This window comes from Lissotriton helveticus, chromosome 4_1 (genome assembly GCF_964261635.1).
Source record: "Lissotriton helveticus chromosome 4_1, aLisHel1.1, whole genome shotgun sequence".
NCBI classification, from domain to species: Eukaryota; Metazoa; Chordata; class Amphibia; order Caudata; family Salamandridae; genus Lissotriton; species Lissotriton helveticus.
This window is the reverse complement of record NC_136063.1, coordinates 644,795,652-644,821,158: the sequence shown is the minus strand read 5'-3', so window position 1 is coordinate 644,821,158 and position 25,507 is coordinate 644,795,652.

Below are 25,507 nucleotides of genomic sequence, written 5' to 3'. Positions count from 1 at the left end.
TGATTATAGATTTAATTATTTTTGCCAACCTAGATGCGAGTATGCCGGAGTATATTTTAAGATCAGAGTTGAGCAGGGAAATAGGTCTATATGACTCTATTTTTTGGGATCTTTGTTAGGCTTTGCTATCAAGGTAATGGTAGCCTCTGACCAAGAAGGTGGAGTTTGCTCCCCTAGCAGGAAAATGTTGTTAAAAAGCATCAATAAGGGTGTTAAGACTTCTTACAAATTATCTTTATACACCTCCGTTGGCAATCCATCCGGACCAGAGGCCTTATTCCTAGACATCTTTTTTATCTAGGCCCGTATTTCCCCTTCAGTAATCTCTGTACCTAGGAAAGCTATATCGGTTTCACTCAGCTGGGGTAGCTCTCTCAGGTCCCACCACTTTTCAAGCTCCTCCGACCCACATCTATTTTCTTTGTGATAAAGCTCCTCCATGAATCCTCTAGCCTCTCACCTGATTTCGACATCCTCTGTTAGGGGCATCCCAGAATCTCTCTGGATTAGCGAGCTGATGTTATTCCTACTCCTCTCGGTCCTAGCCTTCCATGCCAAGAGTGAGCCGCACTTCGCTCCATATTCAAAATTGCGAAGCTTGCTTACTTCCCACTTATCCTTGTTTACCTTGTCAGCTCGTGCCTTGAAGCCTGTCTGTAGCTGCAGAAGCTCTTTTTCAAGTAACGGAATCCTGTCCCTTTCTTCTATAACAGCTAACTGCAACTGTAATTCCTTCTTTTTAATTAAATCAAGGACCTTGGTATTTTCTTTTTTCCTAAGTTTTCTTTTTAGTGCCATATGTGAACCAAGAATACCCCTCAGATAAAATTTAAGAGTGTCCCAGACTATTTGTTCTGAGGCAGTCCCAACATTAAATGAAATAAACTCTAACAGACTGGCTAGATTTTGGTTTTAATCTCATCGTCGAGAAGAATAGTTCTGTCTAGGGTCAACCTATATTCTGAGGGACTAACCTTAAAGTTGATATTTAACTCAACAACAAAGTGATCAGACAGTCCTGTAGGAATATATAAAACTGAAATAATGTCAGGCAGAAAGGCTCGATCCAGAAGAAAGAGATCTATTCTGGAGTATTGTTTATACTTCTTACTATAGAAGGAGTACTCCCTAAGGTTACCATGTTTTACTCTCCAAGCATCTAGTAACGAAAAATCCTTCATGATATTCCTCAGGGCTAAAAGGGCTTTGTTTGTGGAGTTATATTTAGCGTTTGAGGTACGGTCTAGCTGTGGGTCTAATAAAAGGTTGAAGTCACCTCCTAAAATGACTGGAGCTGGGTGCTGAATCATATACTCCTCTAACTTTCGAAGAAAGCCCGGGTTGTCTTCATTAGGACCATAGTAAACAGCACACTGAAAAGTAAAGCTTCCAATAGAGAGGACTGCCACCAGCCATCGACCAGATCGATCGGTTTCCCAATTCTGGACCCTAATCCCCCTATTTGCGTGCACTACTATAGCTACTCCTCTAGTGGAACCCCTCTGTTTGGAGCAGAGAACTTCCTGTACCCAACTAAGTTTTCCAAATATTTAGCCACACACCTCCGCCTCAATATGAGTCTCTTGTAAGAAGTATACATGTGCCTCGGTATTTTTTAAAAATTCACATATTCTTTGTTGTTTCCTCAGGCTTCTTATACCATTCAAATTCCAAGACAGGAATTTATTACTGGATACCGTGCAAGGAGTCATCGCATAGTATAACCAGACCTGCAGCTAATAGAGACCTCTGTTTATATTCTGTCTTACAAAATAACAGCTTATGGCTTATAAGGACATTTTTATGTATTTTTTTTCCCACTCCCCTGTGCCCCCCCCTAACCCTCCCCCCGAGGAACCCTCCCTTTTTTTCCGGCGTGAACACGCCTTAAGGGGCCCTGCACCCTTGAGACACCAACAATATTTAGAGCAGTTTTCCCATTTATTCAGTGCTAAATCTGACCCTTATCTATGTTTTTTTCCCCATTTTTCTGATTCCCCTTTTATAGTACATATAGTCATTTGTTGTTGTTTTATTAAGAAGAAAAACATTTTTTTTTTTTTAAGGAGATAAGTCAGTCCCATTCTATTATACAAACACTGGTAGTAAGTATGATTTACCTCTTAAAATGTGCCTTACAGAAACAATCCATAACAAGCCACCGACCCCCGGGCAAATAAAACGTGTATGTGACCTACGTGTGCATATTGACTTGCATTTTAGCTTCCATGTTAAGTGAAATTACAAAGGCTATAACATTTTAATAAATTTTTATTTACCCTAGTACCGAAGACTGATTGGACCCAGAAAATAACTATTTTCTCATTTTTAAAAGTAGTTCATCTACTTCCTCTGGGTGGTTGCAATTAAACATCTTATTGTTCCACATTATCTTGAGTAAAGCAGGGAACTTCATTTGGACCTGAGCTCCCAACGAACGAAGTTCTGGCATCCTGGAGCCCAACTCCCACTGCCTGTGGGCCGTCTTTCCCCCTATATCTGATCTAATTTGGTAGGGGTTGGCACGATAATGGAGGGAGGAGCGTGCAAGACATATATTCAGAATTAGCTCCTTAACACTATATGTTTGAAAGTAGACTAAGATTTTTCTTGGAGCTTTACGATCAGGGTGCAACCTAAAAGGATCTCTGTGCACACGCTGGATCTCAGCCTCTAGATCGATGTCTAGCCGGTCCTTTAGTATGTCTTCTCGTAATAATCTGCAAACAAATCACTTGATATCTTCAACCTCTGCTCCTTCTGGTATCTTAAGGATTCTTAGATTGTTCCGCCGACTCGCAATTTCCAATCTCTCCATGTCCATAGTAAGAGTTCGATTTTGTGCCTTGATAGCGTCAATGTCCTTGGAATTCCCCGTCGATACTTCTACCAATGAGTTGACCTTACTCTCCAACGTACTTGTTCGAGTTGCTAGTCCCTCCAGCTTGGCCTCCAAAGCATCAAATCTGTCGTGCAACCCTTTTTGATTGCTCTCCGATATTTCAAATTTCCCAAGCAGGTCTCCTCTCAATGTCTGGAATAGAAGACCCAATCTATCTCCTACAATCTCTGCCTCAACTGGCTCAGCCGGCAGACTACCAGTCTGCTGGACAAAGACTTGTTTTTCGGAGGTTGAAAGAGGAAAAGACTGGGATTGGAACGCAGTGCAAACTGTTTGGGGGTGAAGAGAGATATTATGAGACTCTGTGCCCAGCGGATCCTGAGCTAAAGGCAGTACAGAGATTAAGCTCTCCAAGGCTGTAGCAGTATTCAAAACAGGAGATCTCTGAGCTTCTGATGGTAGTGAGAGACTAGGACTAGGAGTAGAGCTATATACTGTATTGGGATGTGTTAAAGCCTCTAAACCCTCCCCATTGGGAGGCTCGAGCACTGCGTACCTATTCCTCAGAGGTACCGATGGGGAGGTAAGCGTGTTGTCTGGGGAGGGGGTAGCCCCCACTTCTACTTCTACTTCAGCTGATACCCCCCCTCCTTCTCCCGTGTCACATGAACTGATAGCTTCTACTCCTGGCACTGCACCTGATTTAGCCCCAGAACTTTCCTTTGCTTTGCTTTTACTGCCTGCTCCATTATCTTAAAGTAACTTTTGAGTGAAGGGGTGCCTTTATATGCCTGGGACTGCTTAACAACTTTTGCAACCACCCCCTTCCTTGTACCACCCTTCCTCTTCTGTTTGTAAGGGGACTGGGGTATCGGACCTCCTCTCTCAGCTGGGTCTGTTGGGTCCCAGACCGCCTGCCTAGACCTGAGCTGATATCTATTCCTAATCGGGGCCTCAGAATTTTTGGGGACGCAATGGGATCCCTCCTTACTAGATGACACCCCCTCTCTTTCTCTTTCTCTCTCGCCGATTGTCCCACTGATAGCGCACTGACCGGACACAGTTAGCACTGCCCTCTGGACTGCTGCCTCCATGCAGGCCCTCCCCTTCGGAACCTCCTTACCGCAAGCCTTCACAGCCTTCACAGTCCGAACTGTAAGAAAACTCCAGCACACCGGTCCTCTGGCGCGAAGGATAAGTGCACCTCTGGAACGGCGCCAAAGACTCCTTCGGCTGTCTCCTTGTCTCTGCCTGTCCCCCTCAAGCTCCAACCGTCCTGCAGCAGCCTTCCTCAATCCGTAGATCGACTCCTCCACCTCCCACTTCCTGGTAGAGTGGCTGACCGGCTCGAGCATTCCGCGGGGGTCCTAGTGCCCGTCAGACCTCCAAGACAAAGAAAAACATCGAAAGCGACTTAACGCATGTCAGAGGGAATTAGCGGAAAGCGTCCTCATATTCTCACCGCAAGGTTCTTATCAGCAGACCGGTTCATTTTCACACGGGAAATTTGCTATAGTATGCCCTGGCGTTCTTCAAGGTGCGGAGCTCCGCAGCAGCCATCAGCCTGCCGCCGCCATGTTCCTCACTGTATACCACGTATTCCTACTCTAATCCCATTATTTTATTTTAACTATAGCATTTAATGATTAGCAAGACACACAAGGTTTTAGTTTAAGCGAAAACATGTGCATTAGCATGTGAAGTTTGAAGCAGCCATCTTAGGCACTACTGCGTAGCTGCAAGAAATTCCCATTCATCAGACAATAATTAATTCAAGTGAGAGAAACCTCACAGCATGGCTTACCGAGGGCAGTAATAAATATGCATCATTAAAAACTGTTCCGCCCAGCCCATTCTACCGAGACAGTAATACCTACTGTACTGGATACGCTCCGAGAGAAGGCGGACATGGGCCCCCCCATGCCTTGGTGCTGCTGGATTTGTCGGCAGCTTTGACACGGTCGATCATAGTATTTTGATCGACCGTGTCAGGACGGCTGGTATTCAGGGGATAGCATGCAATTGGGTTAAGTCATTTCTCGAGGAACACACTCAGTCAGTGCGGCTTTCACAATTCTCTGCACCCAAAATGGCAACAACATGTGGAGTGCCACAGGGCTCCTCACTGTCCCCCCACCTGTTTAATCTCTATATTCTTCCCTTGCTGCACTCCTTGAAAGATAGGAGGGTGTGCACGTATAATTATGCGGACGATCTGCAACAGGTGTTTTCAATCGATAATTCATCTGATTCGATATCTGAATTTCAGGCAACAATGTTACATATACGTGACTGGATGAACCGAAACCAGTTAAAACTGAACCCTGATGAAACAGAAATGGTTCTGATAGGTGGTTCTTTGAACCCCTGGAATGCACATTTTTGGCCAAGTGAATTAGGCTCTCCACCTAATCCTTCTTCCTCAGCAAAAAGCTTGGGAGTGATCATTAATAGTGATCTTACTATGAAGTCCCAGATAGGAGCTGTGACCTCCACTTGTTTCTTCCAACTGAGGAAGATTAGGGGCCATATGTATCAAGCCTTTTGCGATCCCCTTAGATATTAGAACCTGCACTGAATTTGTTACATTCCGCAGACTTCTTAAGACCTGGTTATTCACTCAAGCTTTTAACTAGTTGGTTGACTGCTAATTACATAGGCTCCAGCAAAATTTCTAAGTCAGCGCCAAGAAACTAATCAGTGTACGAGCGCTTTAAAAGAAAATTTAAAACATAACATTACACCAAAAGCACATCATACTACGTAGATGCAGTAGACGCATGCACAAAAGGGTGCCCGCATTTTCTGCAGCCATTTTAGGACACTCGGATTACTGGTTAGTAAAAGCACATTGACAAGCTTTTCCTAAATTAAATAAATGTTGTGTGGTGCAATTATTATTACTTACAAAACATGTTGGTTAATTTGTTACATGCTATTTCGAGAGGATTGAATCTGAGCAAGTTTCTGTACGTATGAAACCTTGCTCCATCAAGAGGTATCTGGGGACTGCGACGTGGTAGTGGATGTGCATGTGTGCTTTCTCACCCTATCCCCTGTGGGTGTGCTGTCAGTCCCCTGAGTGTGCATGCAGGTTTGTTTGTGCTTTGACTGATGTTGCTGTGTGCTGCTTGGGTCTGTTGGGGGCATGCATGTGCCTGTTTGAGAGTGCTTTGGACAGATTGGGTAGTGGGAATTGTGGCTGGCGCAGAGGTAGGAGGGGTTAGGGAGGAGGGACACTGCTACCGTCAGTGAGGAGGCCATGGACTGGTTGGCCCACTGTAGGGCAGACATGTGTGATGACATGCCCTCCATGTAAAGACACCAATTGGATCAAAAGACCGGTGTGCGCATGGAGGACACTCAGCATCAATGTCTACCCCACATGGATCTGCTTCAGCAAGTCCACAGACTCCACACTCAGGGCAGCAGGGGAGACAGAGGCAGGGAGTGTGGTGCCACTGCCAAAAGAGACATGCTCTCTAACACGGGAGGCTCCACAGAATTTAGGGATGGAAGCAGCTGGGAGGGTGAAGATGATGGTGGTGGCGGCGGGGACAGACTCTGGCAGGTCTGTGGTCTTGTCACACCCGCCTCTACGAGGGAGTCCTCACAGGTGCTGGAGCATTCTTCAGCTGAGGTACTTGTTGCTGACTGGCCCTCATTGTGGCTCCCCTCACCGTCCACACCACTGGTTTCCTCTTACTCCTCCACAGTGGAACCAGTCTGGCTCTGCGCCTCTCTCGGTCCGTGAAGCTGTCCCCTCCAGTATCTGCCGATGATGCTGTAGACAAGGAGGAAAAACAGATTGACATCAGTCACCTGTATTTACTGGACACATGACTTTAATTGCAACACATCACTGAGCAAGCCCTGGCACCATTTAAAAGTCACAGCTAAATTGACAACACATATATGAACCTGGCAATTGTCAGCCTGCCTGTAAACCATGCTTCTTGTACACATGCTGGCAATGGACCCATCAGTCTATAGTATGTATGATGTCATATTATAGCTACTCCTCTAGTGGAACCCCTCTGTTTGGAGCATAGAACTTCCTGTACCCAACTAAGTTTTCCAAATATTTAGCCACACACCTCCGCCTCAATATGAGTCTCTTGTAAGAAGTATACATGTGCCTCGGTATTTTTTAAAAATTCACATATTCTTTGTTGTTTCCTCAGGCTTCTTATACCATTCAAATTCCAAGACAGGAATTTATTACTGGATACCGTGCAAGGAGTCATCGCATAGTATAACCAGACCTGCAGCTAATAGAGACCTCTGTTTATATTCTGTCTTACAAAATAACAGCTTATGGCTTATAAGGACATTTTTATGTATTTTTTTTCCCACTCCCCTGTGCCCCCCCCTAACCCTCCCCCCGAGGAACCCTCCCTTTTTTTCCGGCGTGAACACGCCTTAAGGGGCCCTGCACCCTTGAGACACCAACAATATTTAGAGCAGTTTTCCCATTTATTCAGTGCTAAATCTGACCCTTATCTATGTTTTTTTCCCCATTTTTCTGATTCCCCTTTTATAGTACATATAGTCATTTGTTGTTGTTTTATTAAGAAGAAAAACATTTTTTTTTGTTTTTAAGGAGATAAGTCAGTCCCATTCTATTATACAAACACTGGTAGTAAGTATGATTTACCTCTTAAAATGTGCCTTACAGAAACAATCCATAACAAGCCACCGACCCCCGGGCAAATAAAACGTGTATGTGACCTACGTGTGCATATTGACTTGCATTTTAGCTTCCATGTTAAGTGAAATTACAAAGGCTATAACATTTTAATAAATTTTTATTTACCCTAGTACCGAAGACTGATTGGACCCAGAAAATAACTATTTTCTCATTTTTAAAAGTAGTTCATCTACTTCCTCTGGGTGGTTGCAATTAAACATCTTATTGTTCCACATTATCTTGAGTAAAGCAGGGAACTTCATTTGGACCTGAGCTCCCAACGAACGAAGTTCTGGCATCCTGGAGCCCAACTCCCACTGCCTGTGGGCCGTCTTTCCCCCTATATCTGATCTAATTTGGTAGGGGTTGGCACGATAATGGAGGGAGGAGCGTGCAAGACATATATTCAGAATTAGCTCCTTAACACTATATGTTTGAAAGTAGACTAAGATTTTTCTTGGAGCTTTACGATCAGGGTGCAACCTAAAAGGATCTCTGTGCACACGCTGGATCTCAGCCTCTAGATCGATGTCTAGCCGGTCCTTTAGTATGTCTTCTCATAATAATCTGCAAACAAATCACTTGATATCTTCAACCTCTGCTCCTTCTGGTATCTTAAGGATTCTTAGATTGTTCCGCCGACTCGCAATTTCCAATCTCTCCATGTCCATAGTAAGAGTTCGATTTTGTGCCTTGATAGCGTCAATGTCCTTGGAATTCCCCGTCGATACTTCTACCAATGAGTTGACCTTACTCTCCAACGTACTTGTTCGAGTTGCTAGTCCCTCCAGCTTGGCCTCCAAAGCATCAAATCTGTCGTGCAACCCTTTTTGATTGCTCTCCGATATTTCAAATTTCCCAAGAAGGTCTCCTCTCAATGTCTGGAATAGAAGACCCAATCTATCTCCTACAATCTCTGCCTCAACTGGCTCAGCCGGCAGACTACCAGTCTGCTGGACAAAGACTTGTTTTTCGGAGGTTGAAAGAGGAAAAGACTGGGATTGGAACGCAGTGCAAACTGTTTGGGGGTGAAGAGAGATATTATGAGACTCTGTGCCCAGCGGATCATGAGCTAAAGGCAGTACAGAGATTAAGCTCTCCAAGGTTGTAGCAGTATTCAAAACAGGAGATCTCTGAGCTTCTGATGGTAGTGAGAGACTAGGACTAGGAGTAGAGCTATATACTGTATTGGGATGTGTTAAAGCCTCTAAATCCTCCCCATTGGGAGGCTCGAGCACTGCGTACCTATTCCTCAGAGGTACCGATGGGGAGGTAAGCGTGTTGTCTGGGGAGGGGGTAGCCCCCACTTCTACTTCTACTTCAGCTGATACCCCACCTCCTTCTCCCGTGTCACATGAACTGATAGCTTCTACTCCTGGCACTGCACCTGATTTAGCCCCAGAACTTTCCTTTGCTTTGCTTTTACTGCCTGCTCCATTATCTTAAAGTAACTTTTGAGTGAAGGGGTGCCTTTATATGCCTGGGACTGCTTAACAACTTTTGCAACCACCCCCTTCCTTGTACCACCCTTCCTCTTCTGTTTGTAAGGGGACTGGGGTATCGGACCTCCTCTCTCAGCTGGGTCTGTTGGGTCCCAGACCGCCTGCCTAGACCTGAGCTGATATCTATTCCTAATCGGGGCCTCAGAATTTTTGGGGACGCAATGGGATCCCTCCTTACTAGATGACACCCCCTCTCTTTCTCTTTCTCTCTCGCCGATTGTCCCACTGATAGCGCACTGACCGGACACAGTTAGCACTGCCCTCTGGACTGCTGCCTCCATGCAGGCCCTCCCCTTTGGAACCTCCTTACCGCAAGCCTTCACAGTCCGAACTGTAAGAAAACTCCAGCACACCGGTCCTCTGGCGCGAAGGATAAGTGCACCTCTGGAACGGCGCCAAAGACTCCTTCGGCTGTCTCCTTGTCTCTGCCTGTCCCCCTCAAGCTCCAACCGTCCTGCAGCAGCCTTCCTCAATCCGTAGATCGACTCCTCCACCTCCCACTTCCTGGTAGAGTGGCTGACCGGCTCGAGCATTCCGCGGGGGTCCTAGTGCCCGTCAGACCTCCAAGACAAAGAAAAACATCGAAAGCGACTTAACGCATGTCAGAGGGAATTAGCGGAAAGCGTCCTCATATTCTCACCGCAAGGTTCTTATCAGCAGACCGGTTCATTTTCACACGGGAAATTTGCTATAGTATGCCCTGGCGTTCTTCAAGGTGCGGAGCTCCGCAGCAGCCATCAGCCTGCCGCCGCCATGTTCCTCACTGTATACCACGTATTCCTACTCTAATCCCATTATTTTATTTTAACTATAGCATTTAATGATTAGCAAGACACACAAGGTTTTAGTTTAAGCGAAAACATGTGCATTAGCATGTGAAGTTTGAAGCAGCCATCTTAGGCACTACTGCGTAGCTGCAAGAAATTCCCATTCATCAGACAATAATTAATTCAAGTGAGAGAAACCTCACAGCATGGCTTACCGAGGGCAGTAATAAATATGCATCATTAAAAACTGTTCCGCCCAGCCCATTCTACCGAGACAGTAATACTTACTGTACTGGATACGCTCCGAGAGAAGGCAGACATGGGCCCCCCCATGCCTTGGTGCTGCTGGATTTGTCGGCAGCTTTGACACGGTCGATCATAGTATTTTGATCGACCGTGTCAGGACGGCTGGTATTCAGGGGATAGCATGCAATTGGGTTAAGTCATTTCTCGAGGAACACACTCAGTCAGTGCGGCTTTCACAATTCTCTGCACCCAAAATGGCAACAACATGTGGAGTGCCACAGGGCTCCTCACTGTCCCCCCACCTGTTTAATCTCTATATTCTTCCCTTGCTGCACTCCTTGAAAGATAGGAGGGTGTGCACGTATAATTATGCGGACGATCTGCAACAGGTGTTTTCAATCGATAATTCATCTGATTCGATATCTGAATTTCAGGCAACAATGTTACATATACGTGACTGGATGAACCAAAACCAGTTAAAACTGAACCCTGATGAAACAGAAATGGTTCTGATAGGTGGTTCTTTGAACCCCTGGAATGCACATTTTTGGCCAAGTGAATTAGGCTCTCCACCTAATCCTTCTTCCTCAGCAAAAAGCTTGGGAGTGATCATTAATAGTGATCTTACTATGAAGTCCCAGATAGGAGCTGTGACCTCCACTTGTTTCTTCCAACTGAGGAAGATTAGGGGCCATATGTATCAAGCCTTTTGCGATCCCCTTAGATATTAGAACCTGCACTGAATTTGTTACATTCCGCAGACTTCTTAAGACCTGGTTATTCACTCAAGCTTATAACTAGTTGGTTGACTGCTAATTACATAGGCTCCAGCAAAATTTCTAAGTCAGCGCCAAGAAACTAATCAGTGTACGAGCGCTTTAAAAGAAAATTTAAAACATAACATTACACCAAAAGCACATCATACTACGTAGATGCAGTAGACGCATGCACAAAAGGGTGCCCGCATTTTCTGCAGCCATTTTAGGACACTCGGATTACTGGTTAGTAAAAGCACATTGACAAGCTTTTCCTAAATTAAATAAATGTTGTGTGGTGCAATTATTATTACTTACAAAACATGTTGGTTAATTTGTTACATGCTATTTCGAGAGGATTGAATCTGAGCAAGTTTCTGTACGTATGAAACCTTGCTCCATCAAGAGGTATCTGGGGACTGCGACGTGGTAGTGGATGTGCATGTGTGCTTTCTCACCCTATCCCCTGTGGGTGTGCTGTCAGTCCCCTGAGTGTGCATGCAGGTTTGTTTGTGCTTTGACTGATGTTGCTGTGTGCTGCTTGGGTCTGTTGGGGGCATGCATGTGCCTGTTTGAGAGTGCTTTGGACAGATTGGGTAGTGGGAATTGTGGCTGGCGCAGAGGTAGGAGGGGTTAGGGAGGAGGGACACTGCTACCGTCAGTGAGGAGGCCATGGACTGGTTGGCCCACTGTAGGGCAGACATGTGTGATGACATGCCCTCCATGTAAAGACACCAAATGGATCAAAAGACCGGTGTGCGCATGGAGGACACTCAGCATCAATGTCTACCCCACATGGATCTGCTTCAGCAAGTCCACAGACTCCACACTCAGGGCAGCAGGGGAGACAGAGGCAGGGAGTGTGGTGCCACTGCCAAAAGAGACATGCTCTCTAACACGGGAGGCTCCACAGAATTTAGGGATGGAAGCAGCTGGGAGGGTGAAGATGATGGTGGTGGCGGCGGGGACAGACTCTGGCAGGTCTGTGGTCTTGTCACACCCGCCTCTACGAGGGAGTCCTCACAGGTGCTGGAGCATTCTTCAGCTGAGGTACTTGTTGCTGACTGGCCCTCATTGTGGCTCCCCTCACCGTCCACACCACTGGTTTCCTCTTACTCCTCCACAGTGGAACCAGTCTGGCTCTGCGCCTCTCTCGGTCCGTGAAGCTGTCCCCTCCAGTATCTGCCGATGATGCTGTAGACAAGGAGGAAAAACAGATTGACATCAGTCACCTGTATTTACTGGACACATGACTTTAATTGCAACACATCACTGAGCAAGCCCTGGCACCATTTAAAAGTCACAGCTAAATTGACAACACATATATGAACCTGGCAATTGTCAGCCTGCCTGTAAACCATGCTTCTTGTACACATGCTGGCAATGGACCCATCAGTCTATAGTATGTATGATGTCAGTCATCACATGGGCAGGCATTCCCTGAATATCCAGTTGTCTGATCTAAAATGAACTTTACTGTCATGTGTTATTACACACGTCTCATCTCAGGCCAGTGACACTGCAAAATCAGACAGAAATTGGGATGGTGAAACTCATTGTTGATATGATGGACATACTTCCATTACCAGACACCATGATGGGCTCATGTCTTGAAACGCAATACTACAACGGTGTGGCTGCGGGACAACGGACAAGTTACAATACTGCATGCTCCATATTTTAGTATGAAACAGAAGGCCACAGGCCTGTCTGGCCAATCAGTCAGTACTGACTCCTGTCACAGGGGCAGTGCATATCGACTCCACAATCAGCACCGTGTCACACTCATGTTTGCACTGTGAATGAAACTTCTGTAGTGGTCAAGTATACATGTTCACCACATGCAACACACCTTTCAAAGAATCTGATAATCCCATGCAATCAAAATGACACAATACAGTTTGTGAGTCAACAACTCTGTATACCTGAACACATAAGGGGCTCACAAGAACATAGCAAGGCTGCTTACACATATCTGTTGAATCCACCATTATGTGCAGTCATGAGTCTACACAAATATGTTTTGCCCTGTGTGCAGATCCACTAGCCACATGTTAGATGTCTGTCCATGACAAACATATTGCAGACTTCTGGAATACAAAAAGCTATGCCAGTCCACTCTGACACAGAGTCAGACACATGAGAAATATTTTCACAATGGGCAAACTGTAGGCACAGACCCAAGATTAGGAGGCCAGAGTGTCTAAGATGACCGGAGTAGGCATACCTGTCCATGGTCCATGTAATGCATGGGATTACCAGGAGCACCATGCATGTGGTGCACTCGTACACATCCTTTGTCTGAGGCCTCAACACCGCTCATGCCTGCTGCATGAGTGTGTAGTCAATACCTCACACTCCTATGCTGTCCCACAACAGCAATTTGTGCCTATATGTAGACCCCATACAGAGCACAGGTCATTTATCAGGCAATGTGCTGACACATGTCACACAATAGCCTCACTTATGATGCTCAGTTCAATGCACCTGTCGCAAATGTGGCTCTCAGCATTCTCTTGGACAACAGCAAATACACACAACCCAAGTGACACATGTCAAAGAGGGGAAGGTTCACACCTGGGCATTAGATTAGAATGGGGCATCGCCAAATTTAGCCCTATGGTTCTGGTCTCAGCAGACAGATGAACAGTGGGAGTGTTACAAGGCTGAAGGAGTGCAAACTGCAGGTTATGCACAATACCCCCAATAAGGCATGGACTTACCCCCTTCTTGCTGCTGTCTGGCCCTCAACTGCCCATCCATGTCTGGGAGGACCACCGCCAGAATACGGAGCATGTGGGGGGTCAGAGCCCTTTGTCCGCCCCTCCTGTGAGATGGTGACAGCTTCAGCTGGACTCTTGCAACCCTCCGGGTCCAGCCGTGAAGGTACTGCAACCTCTTCTGGCAGTGGCGAATTCTGCGTTTGTAGACCCCCACTGATATTACTGCCCAGAGGATGGTCAGCCAAATGTAATGTTTCTGATGTGCAGTAACCTGTAAGGATGACAAAATGAGACAGCATTACTAAACATGTACCATGTATCTCAATCACACAGTTGGACATAGATGTTTAAATTAGCTGTGCATATGATGTATACATATGATGCAACTATGGTCATGGGCAGTTGTCCTGTGTGCAAGTCTGCATTCATAACATTGAACAGTGCCTGGAAAACCCAACCATGCAAAAATACACATTTTCATCACTGTAGCAGTACAGTACATACATCTACACACTCTGAGACTTAAACTTACTCAGTGGGCATGCTTGCCCTTTGTGATCACAATGCTAGTCGTACCAGTCAGACAACATGTACAATTGAAAAGGCAGTGGACTCTACACTCAACTGCTCCCCTGGTTTCCCTTACAGCTAGCAGTACTGTGGAAAGAGGCTGTCCAGTAGGGCCTGGTTCTCCTTCTCTGTGAATGATGGGGCTGTATCCACAGTATGTGCCATTGCAGAACACAGAGGATGCAGAGAGAGCAGCAGTGGTGTTGTGAGATCCAATCCTGTAGCATGTAGTGCAGGCAAGTGAAATCTCTGGGGAACAGACAGCCTTATATCTGTGCTGCTGAGGCAGTATCAGTTTAATGCGGCCAAAGAGATAGGTCAGAGTTGTTCGCATTATCCAAAATTGCCCAATCCATGACTTTAAATGCCTCGGACAAGCCTTCCGGGTCCTTCAAATATTCTGCATCATGACACCATTGACTTTGAAACATTGTTGCAGTGAGCCAACGGAATCTGTATGCACACTGGTGTGTACGTCTTGGTTTGTAAGTGTACGATGCGTCTTTTGAATTTTCACCCGCGTCAGTCACCATTACATTCAATGGCCAACGCATGCGTACGTCTTGGTTCAAAAGTGTCTGACGCGTTTTTTGAATTTTCACCGTGTCAGTTACCATTACATTCAATGGCCAATGCGTGCATACGTCTTGGTTCGAGAGTGTCTGACGCGTCTTCAACAAAGCCGACGCTGTCATCGCACCCCACCTGCGAGACATCATCAACACCTCCTTCGACACCGCCATCGTCCCTGAAAGCTGGAAACACGCCGAGCTCAGCGCTCTTCTCAAGAAACCAACAGCGGACCCCACCGACCTCAAGAATTACCGCCCCATCTCGCTTCTCCCGTTTCCAGCCAAAGTCATCGAGAAGACCGTCAACAAGCAGATGGCCGCCTTCCTCGAGACGAACAGATCCCTCGACCCCTCACAGTCCGGATTCCGAGCCAAACACAGCACCGAGACCGCCCTCATCGCCGCCACCGATGACATCCGAGCCCTGATGGACAATGGAGAAACAGCGGCCCTCATCCTCCTAGACCTCTCCGCGGCATTCGACACGGTCTGCCACCGCACTCTAGTACGGCGCCTCAGCAACATCGGAATCCAGGACAAGGCGCTGGAATGGATCATCTCCTTCCTCGACGGAAGAACACAGAGAGTCCGCCTACCACCATACAAATCAGAGGCCTCCGAAGTCATCTGCGGCGTCCCTCAAGGATCATCCCTGAGCCCCACCCTCTTCAACGTCTACATGAGCCCCCTCGCGGCCATCGTACGCAAACACCACCTCAGCATAATCTCCTACGCCGACGACACCCAGCTGATCCTCTCCCTGACCAACGACCCCGCCGCCGCCAGAGCCAACCTGCACGAAGGGATGAAAGAGGTAGCCGAGTGGATGACGACCAGCCGCCTGAAACTGAACTCGGACAAGACGGAGGTCCTCATCCTGGGCTCCTCACCCTCCGCCTGGGACGACTCCTGGTGGCCTCCCGCCCTGGGCACCGCACCCAAACCGACGGACCACGCACGCAACCTGGGCTTCATCCTGGACTCCTCCCTCGCCATGACCAGGCAAGTCAACAGCGTCTCCTCGGCGTGCTTCAACATCCTACGCATGCTACGGAAGATCTTCTGGTGGATCCCCACAGAGACCAGGAAGACCGTCACCCAGGCCCTCGTCACCAGCCGACTGGACTACGGCAACGCCCTCTACGCCGGGACCACCGTCAAGCTCCAGAAGAGACTCCAGCGGATCCAAAACGCCTCAGCCAGACTCATCCTCGACATCCCACGATCCAGCCACATCTCCGGACACCTGAGAGACCTTCACTGGCTCCCCGTCAACAAGAGAATCACCTTCCGCCTCCTCACCCACGCACACAAAGCCCTACACGACCAAGGCCCGAGCTACCTCAACAGCCGAGTCAACTTCTACGCTCCCAAACGCCACCTCCGATCAGCCAACCACGCCCTCGCCGCCGTCCCCCGCATCCGAAGAGCGACTACAGGAGGAAGGTCCTTCTCCTACCTGGCCGCCAAGACCTGGAACTCCCTCCCGTCCGACCTGCGCCTGACCCAAGACCACCTCTCCTTCAGGAAGAAGCTGAAGACCTGGCTGTTCGAGCAGTAGCGGCACCCCCCCCCCCCCAGCGCCTTGAGACCCTACGGGTATGTAGCGCGCTTTATAAGTGTCACTGATTGATTGATTGATTGGTCTTATGAATTTTCACCCACGTCAATCACCATTGCATTCAATGGCTAATGCGTGCATACGTCTTGTTTTGAAAGTGTCCGACACATCTTTTCAATTTTTTCCCGCGTCAGTCACCATAACATTCAATGGCCAAAGTATGCCAAATAAGATATTATTACTATACAAAAGGGAGAGGTGGGGGTCCAAGGAGCTATTATAAGGTCCAGTGTCCATGCTCCTATTTTAAACTGATTACCAAAAAAGGGGACACTGTTCCTAATGCAGGGTGCAAAAAGTCACCATTGCATAAGGGTGCTAATGTCACCCATATATGAAAAAAAGGAAAGAATAGGGGAGAAGAAACAGAATCCCTAGGTAAGGGGACCCACAGAAAACAGGGAAAACATTTTGTGTCCTCTGTTGCCCTCACACACCTCGAAAGGTGTCATGCTTCATCATCGGGCAGTTGCTCCTCGTAGGGCCGGCGCTGCAATCCCCTACGGGTCCCCCCGAAGGGTCTCTTTATCGGAGATCTTTTGTAGGACTGCCGGATGGTGCATGCGGGTGTGCGGGGAGGGTTGTGTGTGGTGGGTCAATAGGGTAATAAAATGCGTGCTAGTGTGAAGTGAAATTTATAATGGGTAACAATGCAGCAATTGTTCTAGTCATGTACCCTGAGCAGACTTAACTGCTAAATAAAATCTAGCCCCAGTGGCATACTATGCCTGGGTATAGAGACATAGGTCAACATGTTTCGCGCCTGCGTCGCCTTAAGGGTCGTTGGCGCTTCGTCAGGACCAGAATTAAAAGTTGTAAAGTGCACGTGATAAATGGATTAAAAATACCCTCATAATCGATCAGGGCGGGCAGTAACCTGTATGCCCAACATCTGGCTACAGCTGCATGTTTGTAACCGCTCCTGGTCAGTACCTAGGAAAGAACAAAATAGAATATACATTTCAATTAAATTTGAATTCAAATCAAATCCAAATTTGAGCACCAGGAACACCTTGATGCCACATCATGTGCCACCACTGTGTGCACATGCAAACATGAAATGATCAAAGATAAAAAGGCGCATGAGACACAAATTCACACCAGGAAAATATTGGGGTGTGGGGATGTTGTAGGACCCACTTGTAACCCTATATTCTGTAACAAGGTATCTCAAACACTCTATGTCATAGTGCTCTGCAAATCTTATCAAGGAGTCAGTGCCCTAGAGATGTATTGCCTTGAAACAAGCTCACCTCGTTATATTGAGGGGAACGAGCCGTTGGCGCCAGGCAATGGATTCACCCACAAAACCGGGCTGTGGAAATAACCAACCAACGGGAGTTAACAAACAGACACGGGACGCCCAATATCGAGCGCTCAAAAAGTCACAGTACCAGAGTCCCTATAAATGGATTTACTCACATCTTAGTATGGGTGCTGCCTCCTCCTCACCTACCCCATCATTGCGTCGGCCAGGGAAAGTCGTGGCGCTCCCTAGTAACCTTATAACCAGATCACAAGTGTCAGGTGTGCTGGGCGTCTACCCTATCCGGGACATCCTATTCGGTAAATTACGTCATTGCGCAAGCTTGGAAGCTCCAACGTACCGCGCATGTGCACAAACTCGAGTTAACTAATCCCCCAGGCATGTGCAGTTTATATGCTCTTTTTGGTCGTGTACTCTTTCAAAAATACTTAAGCAAGCCGTACACTCAAATAATGTGGAAGCTCAACCCGGTAATCACAAACCAATGGTTCCATATAAAAATTAACTTAAAATGTTACTCGTGTTAAAAACCAAAGGTGCAATAGTAAGAGCTGCTCAAATGGGTGTGAGTCCCGCTTTACTGTGCGTCTACTCCGTGAGTGTGGTGGGCGTCCCAATTGTTAATGCTTGTAAAAAGGAATAAGAAAATTAATACTATACACTACATCGTGTCAAAGTAATCGGGTACAAAGGGCTAGAGTGGAAATGTCACTCACGGTGCAATTGTATCTCCTGCCTCACCCATATAATTTGGAAATCAAATACCCAAAAGGGTTGCCAAATGAACACAGATACGGTTTAAATTGGCAATCCATACTGGCTAAAAATTGGGTGTGTCCCATGCGCCTGTAGAAAGGAAAAACTAGACAAAGGGGATAGAATGGTCCCTCGGCCCGAAAGCCGTGCTTAAATTACTATACAAAAGGGAGAGGTGGGGGTCCAAGGAGCTATTATAAGGTCCAGTGTCCATGCTCCTATTTTAAACTGATTACCAAAAAAGGGGACACTGTTCCTAATGCAGGGTGCAAAAAGTCACCATTGCATAAGGGTGCTAATGTCACCCATATATGAAAAAAAGGAAAGAATAGGGGAGAAGAAACAGAATCCCTAGGTAAGGGGACCCACAGAAAACAGGGAAAACATTTTGTGTCCTCTGTTGCCCTCACACACCTCGAAAGGTGTCATGCTTCATCATCGGGCAGTTGCTCCTCGTAGGGCCGGCGCTGCAATCCCCTACGGGTCCCCCCGAAGGGTCTCTTTATCGGAGATCTTTTGTAGGACTGCCGGATGGTGCATGCGGGTGTGCGGGGAGGGTGGTGTGTGGTGGGTCAATAGGGAAATAAAATGCGTGCTAGTGTGAAGTGAAATTTATAATGGGTAACAATGCAGCAATTGTTCTAGTCATGTACCCTGAGCAGACTTAACTGCTAAATAAAATCTAGCCCCAGTGGCATACTATGCCTGGGTATAGAGACATAGGTCAACATGTTTCGCGCCTGCGTCGCCTTAAGGGTCGTTGGCGCTTCGTCAGGACCAGAATTAAAAGTTGTAAAGTGCACGTGATAAATGGATTAAAAATACCCTCATAATCGATCAGGGCGGGCAGTAACCTGTATGCCCAACATCTGGCTACAGCTGCATGTTTGTAACCGCTCCTGGTCAGTACCTAGGAAAGAACAAAATAGAATATACATTTCAATTAAATTTGAATTCAAATCAAATCCAAATTTGAGCACCAGGAACACCTTGATGCCACATCATGTGCCACCACTGTGTGCACATGCAAACATGAAATGATCAAAGATAAAAAGGCGCATGAGACACAAATTCACACCAGGAAAATATTGGGGTGTGGGGATGTTGTAGGACCCACTTGTAACCCTATATTCTGTAACAAGGTATCTCAAACACTCTATGTCCCTGGCCGACGCAATGATGGGGTAGGTGAGGAGGAGGCAGCACCCATACTAAGATGTGAGTAAATCCATTTATAGGGACTCTGGTACTGTGACTTTTTGAGCGCTCGATATTGGGCGTCCCGTGTCTGTTTGTTAACTCCCGTTGGTTGGTTATTTCCACAGCCCGGTTTTGTGGGTGAATCCATTGCCTGGCGCCAACGGCTCGTTCCCCTCAATATAACGAGGTGAGCTTGTTTCAAGGCAATACATCTCTAGGGCACTGACTCCTTGATAAGATTTGCAGAGCACTATGACATAGAGTGTTTGAGATACCTTGTTACAGAATATAGGGTTACAAGTGGGTCCTACAACATCCCCACACCCCAATATTTTCCTGGTGTGAATTTGTGTCTCATGCGCCTTTTTATCTTTGATCATTTCATGTTTGCATGTGCACACAGTGGTGGCACATGATGTGGCATCAAGGTGTTCCTGGTGCTCAAATTTGGATTTGATTTGAATTCAAATTTAATTGAAATGTATATTCTATTTTGTTCTTTCCTAGGTACTGACCAGGAGCGGTTACAAACATGCAGCTGTAGCCAGATGTTGGGCATACAGGTTACTGCCCGCCCTGATCGATTATGAGGGTATTTTTAATCCATTTATCACGTGCACTTTACAACTTTTAATTCTGGTCCTGACGAAGCGCCAACGACCCTTAAGGCGACGCAGGCGCGAAACATGTTGACCTATGTCTCTATACCCAGGCATAGTATGCCACTGGGGCTAGATTTTATTTAGCAGTTAAGTCTGCTCAGGGTACATGACTAGAACAATTGCTGCATTGTTACCCATTATAAATTTCACTTCACACTAGCACGCATTTTATTACCCTATTGACCCACCACACACAACCCTCCCCGCACACCCGCATGCACCATCCGGCAGTCCTACAAAAGATCTCCGATAAAGAGACCCTTCGGGGGGACCCGTAGGGGATTGCAGCGCCGGCCCTACGAGGAGCAACTGCCCGATGATGAAGCATGACACCTTTCGAGGTGTGTGAGGGCAACAGAGGACACAAAATGTTTTCCCTGTTTTCTGTGGGTCCCCTTACCTAGGGATTCTGTTTCTTCTCCCCTATTCTTTCCTTTTTTTCATATATGGGTGACATTAGCACCCTTATGCAATGGTGACTTTTTGCACCCTGCATTAGGAACAGTGTCCCCTTTTTTGGTAATCAGTTTAAAATAGGAGCATGGACACTGGACCTTATAATAGCTCCTTGGACCCCCACCTCTCCCTTTTGTATAGTAATTTAAGCACGGCTTTCGGGCCGAGGGACCATTCTATCCCCTTTGTCTAGTTTTTCCTTTCTACAGGCGCATGGGACACACCCAATTTTTAGCCAGTATGGATTGCCAATTTAAACCGTATCTGTGTTCATTTGGCAACCCTTTTGGGTATTTGATTTCCAAATTATATGGGTGAGGCAGGAGATACAATTGCACCGTGAGTGACATTTCCACTCTAGCCCTTTGTACCCGATTACTTTGACACGATGTAGTGTATAGTATTAATTTTCTTATTCCTTTTTACAAGCATTAACAATTGGGACGCCCACCACACTCACGGAGTAGACGCACAGTAAAGCGGGACTCACACCCATTTGAGCAGCTCTTACTATTGCACCTTTGGTTTTTAACACGAGTAACATTTTAAGTTAATTTTTATATGGAACCATTGGTTTGTGATTACCGGGTTGAGCTTCCACATTATTTGAGTGTACGGCTTGCTTAAGTATTTTTGAAAGAGTACACGACCAAAAAGAGCATATAAACTGCACATGCCTGGGGGATTAGTTAACTCGAGTTTGTGCACATGCGCGGTACGTTGGAGCTTCCAAGCTTGCGCAATGACGTAATTTACCGAATAGGATGTCCCGGATAGGGTAGACGCCCAGCACACCTGACACTTGTGATCTGGTTATAAGGTTACTAGGGAGCGCCACGACTTTCCCTGGCCGACGCAATGATGGGGTAGGTGAGGAGGAGGCAGCACCCATACTAAGATGTGAGTAAATCCATTTATAGGGACTCTGGTACTGTGACTTTTTGAGCGCTCGATATTGGGCGTCCCGTGTCTGTTTGTTAACTCCCGTTGGTTGGTTATTTCCACAGCCCGGTTTTGTGGGTGAATCCATTGCCTGGCGCCAACGGCTCGTTCCCCTCAATATAACGAGGTGAGCTTGTTTCAAGGCAATACATCTCTAGGGCACTGACTCCTTGATAAGATTTGCAGAGCACTATGACATAGAGTGTTTGAGATACCTTGTTACAGAATATAGGGTTACAAGTGGGTCCTACAACATCCCCACACCCCAATATTTTCCTGGTGTGAATTTGTGTCTCATGCGCCTTTTTATCTTTGATCATTTCATGTTTGCATGTGCACACAGTGGTGGCACATGATGTGGCATCAAGGTGTTCCTGGTGCTCAAATTTGGATTTGATTTGAATTCAAATTTAATTGAAATGTATATTCTATTTTGTTCTTTCCTAGGTACTGACCAGGAGCGGTTACAAACATGCAGCTGTAGCCAGATGTTGGGCATACAGGTTACTGCCCGCCCTGATCGATTATGAGGGTATTTTTAATCCATTTATCACGTGCACTTTACAACTTTTAATTCTGGTCCTGACGAAGCGCCAACGACCCTTAAGGCGACGCAGGCGCGAAACATGTTGACCTATGTCTCTATACCCAGGCATAGTATGCCACTGGGGCTAGATTTTATTTAGCAGTTAAGTCTGCTCAGGGTACATGACTAGAACAATTGCTGCATTGTTACCCATTATAAATTTCACTTCACACTAGCACGCATTTTATTACCCTATTGACCCACCACACACAACCCTCCCCGCACACCCGCATGCACCATCCGGCAGTCCTACAAAAGATCTCCGATAAAGAGACCCTTCGGGGGGACCCGTAGGGGATTGCAGCGCCGGCCCTACGAGGAGCAACTGCCCGATGATGAAGCATGACACCTTTCGAGGTGTGTGAGGGCAACAGAGGACACAAAATGTTTTCCCTGTTTTCTGTGGGTCCCCTTACCTAGGGATTCTGTTTCTTCTCCCCTATTCTTTCCTTTTTTTCATATATGGGTGACATTAGCACCCTTATGCAATGGTGACTTTTTGCACCCTGCATTAGGAACAGTGTCCCCTTTTTTGGTAATCAGTTTAAAATAGGAGCATGGACACTGGACCTTATAATAGCTCCTTGGACCCCCACCTCTCCCTTTTGTATAGTAATTTAAGCACGGCTTTCGGGCCGAGGGACCATTCTATCCCCTTTGTCTAGTTTTTCCTTTCTACAGGCGCATGGGACACACCCAATTTTTAGCCAGTATGGATTGCCAATTTAAACCGTATCTGTGTTCATTTGGCAACCCTTTTGGGTATTTGATTTCCAAATTATATGGGTGAGGCAGGAGATACAATTGCACCGTGAGTGACATTTCCACTCTAGCCCTTTGTACCCGATTACTTTGACACGATGTAGTGTATAGTATTAATTTTCTTATTCCTTTTTACAAGCATTAACAATTGGGACGCCCACCACACTCACGGAGTAGACGCACAGTAAAGCGGGACTCACACCCATTTGAGCAGCTCTTACTATTGCACCTTTGGTTTTTAACACGAGTAACATTTTAAGTTAATTTTTATATGGAACCATTGGTTTGTGATTACCGGGTTGAGCTTCCACATTATTTGAGTGTACGGCTTGCTTAAGTATTTTTGAAAGAGTACACGACCAAAAAGAGCATATAAACTGCACATGCCTGGGGGATTAGTTAACTCGAGTTTGTGCACATGCGCGGTACGTTGGAGCTTCCAAGCTTGCGCAATGACGTAATTTACCGAATAGGATGTCCCGGATAGGGTAGACGCCCAGCACACCTGACACTTGTGATCTGGTTATAAGGTTACTAGGGAGCGCCACGACTTTCCCTGGCCGACGCAATGATGGGGTAGGTGAGGAGGAGGCAGCACCCATACTAAGATGTGAGTAAATCCATTTATAGGGACTCTGGTACTGTGACTTTTTGAGCGCTCGATATTGGGCGTCCCGTGTCTGTTTGTTAACTCCCGTTGGTTGGTTATTTCCACAGCCCGGTTTTGTGGGTGAATCCATTGCCTGGCGCCAACGGCTCGTTCCCCTCAATATAACGAGGTGAGCTTGTTTCAAGGCAATACATCTCTAGGGCACTGACTCCTTGATAAGATTTGCAGAGCACTATGACATAGAGTGTTTGAGATACCTTGTTACAGAATATAGGGTTACAAGTGGGTCCTACAACATCCCCACACCCCAATATTTTCCTGGTGTGAATTTGTGTCTCATGCGCCTTTTTATCTTTGATCATTTCATGTTTGCATGTGCACACAGTGGTGGCACATGATGTGGCATCAAGGTGTTCCTGGTGCTCAAATTTGGATTTGATTTGAATTCAAATTTAATTGAACTGTATATTCTATTTTGTTCTTTCCTAGGTACTGACCAGGAGCGGTTACAAACATGCAGCTGTAGCCAGATGTTGGGCATACAGGTTACTGCCCGCCCTGATCGATTATGAGGGTATTTTTAATCCATTTATCACGTGCACTTTACAACTTTTAATTCTGGTCCTGACGAAGCGCCAACGACCCTTAAGGCGACGCAGGCGCGAAACATGTTGACCTATGTCTCTATACCCAGGCATAGTATGCCACTGGGGCTAGATTTTATTTAGCAGTTAAGTCTGCTCAGGGTACATGACTAGAACAATTGCTGCATTGTTACCCATTATAAATTTCACTTCACACTAGCACGCATTTTATTACCCTATTGACCCACCACACACAACCCTCCCCGCACACCCGCATGCACCATCCGGCAGTCCTACAAAAGATCTCCGATAAAGAGACCCTTCGGGGGGACCCGTAGGGGATTGCAGCGCCGGCCCTACGAGGAGCAACTGCCCGATGATGAAGCATGACACCTTTCGAGGTGTGTGAGGGCAACAGAGGACACAAAATGTTTTCCCTGTTTTCTGTGGGTCCCCTTACCTAGGGATTCTGTTTCTTCTCCCCTATTCTTTCCTTTTTTTCATATATGGGTGACATTAGCACCCTTATGCAATGGTGACTTTTTGCACCCTGCATTAGGAACAGTGTCCCCTTTTTTGGTAATCAAATAAGATATTATGGCAGGGACTCAGGTGCTCTAAATCACACTGACAGTACACGTAATCACATTTCAGGCTTCATCACATGTGTGGGTACATGTCTACACATGTCATATTTGATGGGGCTCATTGTGGCACACACTACCAGGATATGCCGTTACACGGTGACAAAACGCATTGTGTATGATACACCTCACTACTATGAGTGAGAACTTTGCTGATCAACACCCGTGGCCTGAGCACAGTTACAGGGGCACATTGTCTACTGACAAGTTATATACACCCTAAATTCCACATAAAATGTACTGTGTGTTACATGGTGTTTCTGGGCTACCACTGTGGGGTACATCCTGACTATTTGCCTATGGTGCGACGCACATGTATCTGTTTGTATTTGTGGATGTGAATCTTTTCCAACATCCATCTGATTTGGGAATGTGAGTTTTGCTGTTGTGTCTGTGTGTCTCAGACATCCATGTATGCCCTGCAAACAAGCCTGTTAGCACATCATGTGTGTTTAATGCTTGTGTTGGTACGTGTACTGCAGATGTTACATAATGACTGCGTCCATGTGGCAATACATGATCCCTGTGTGTGTAACTTACAAACACCTATCATTTTGACAACCCATCTATCCTCACTAGTCACTGAGGTGTGTATTTTGTGTGTGACATTTGTACAGATGTACTGTGACATGGCTGGCATATGTGCCCATGCTGAATTGCACACACCTGACTCTATTGTGTCTTGATATGATGTAGCATGTGCTATTTAGCATGGTCATTGCCACATATGTAGGGGAACTGACAATCTTT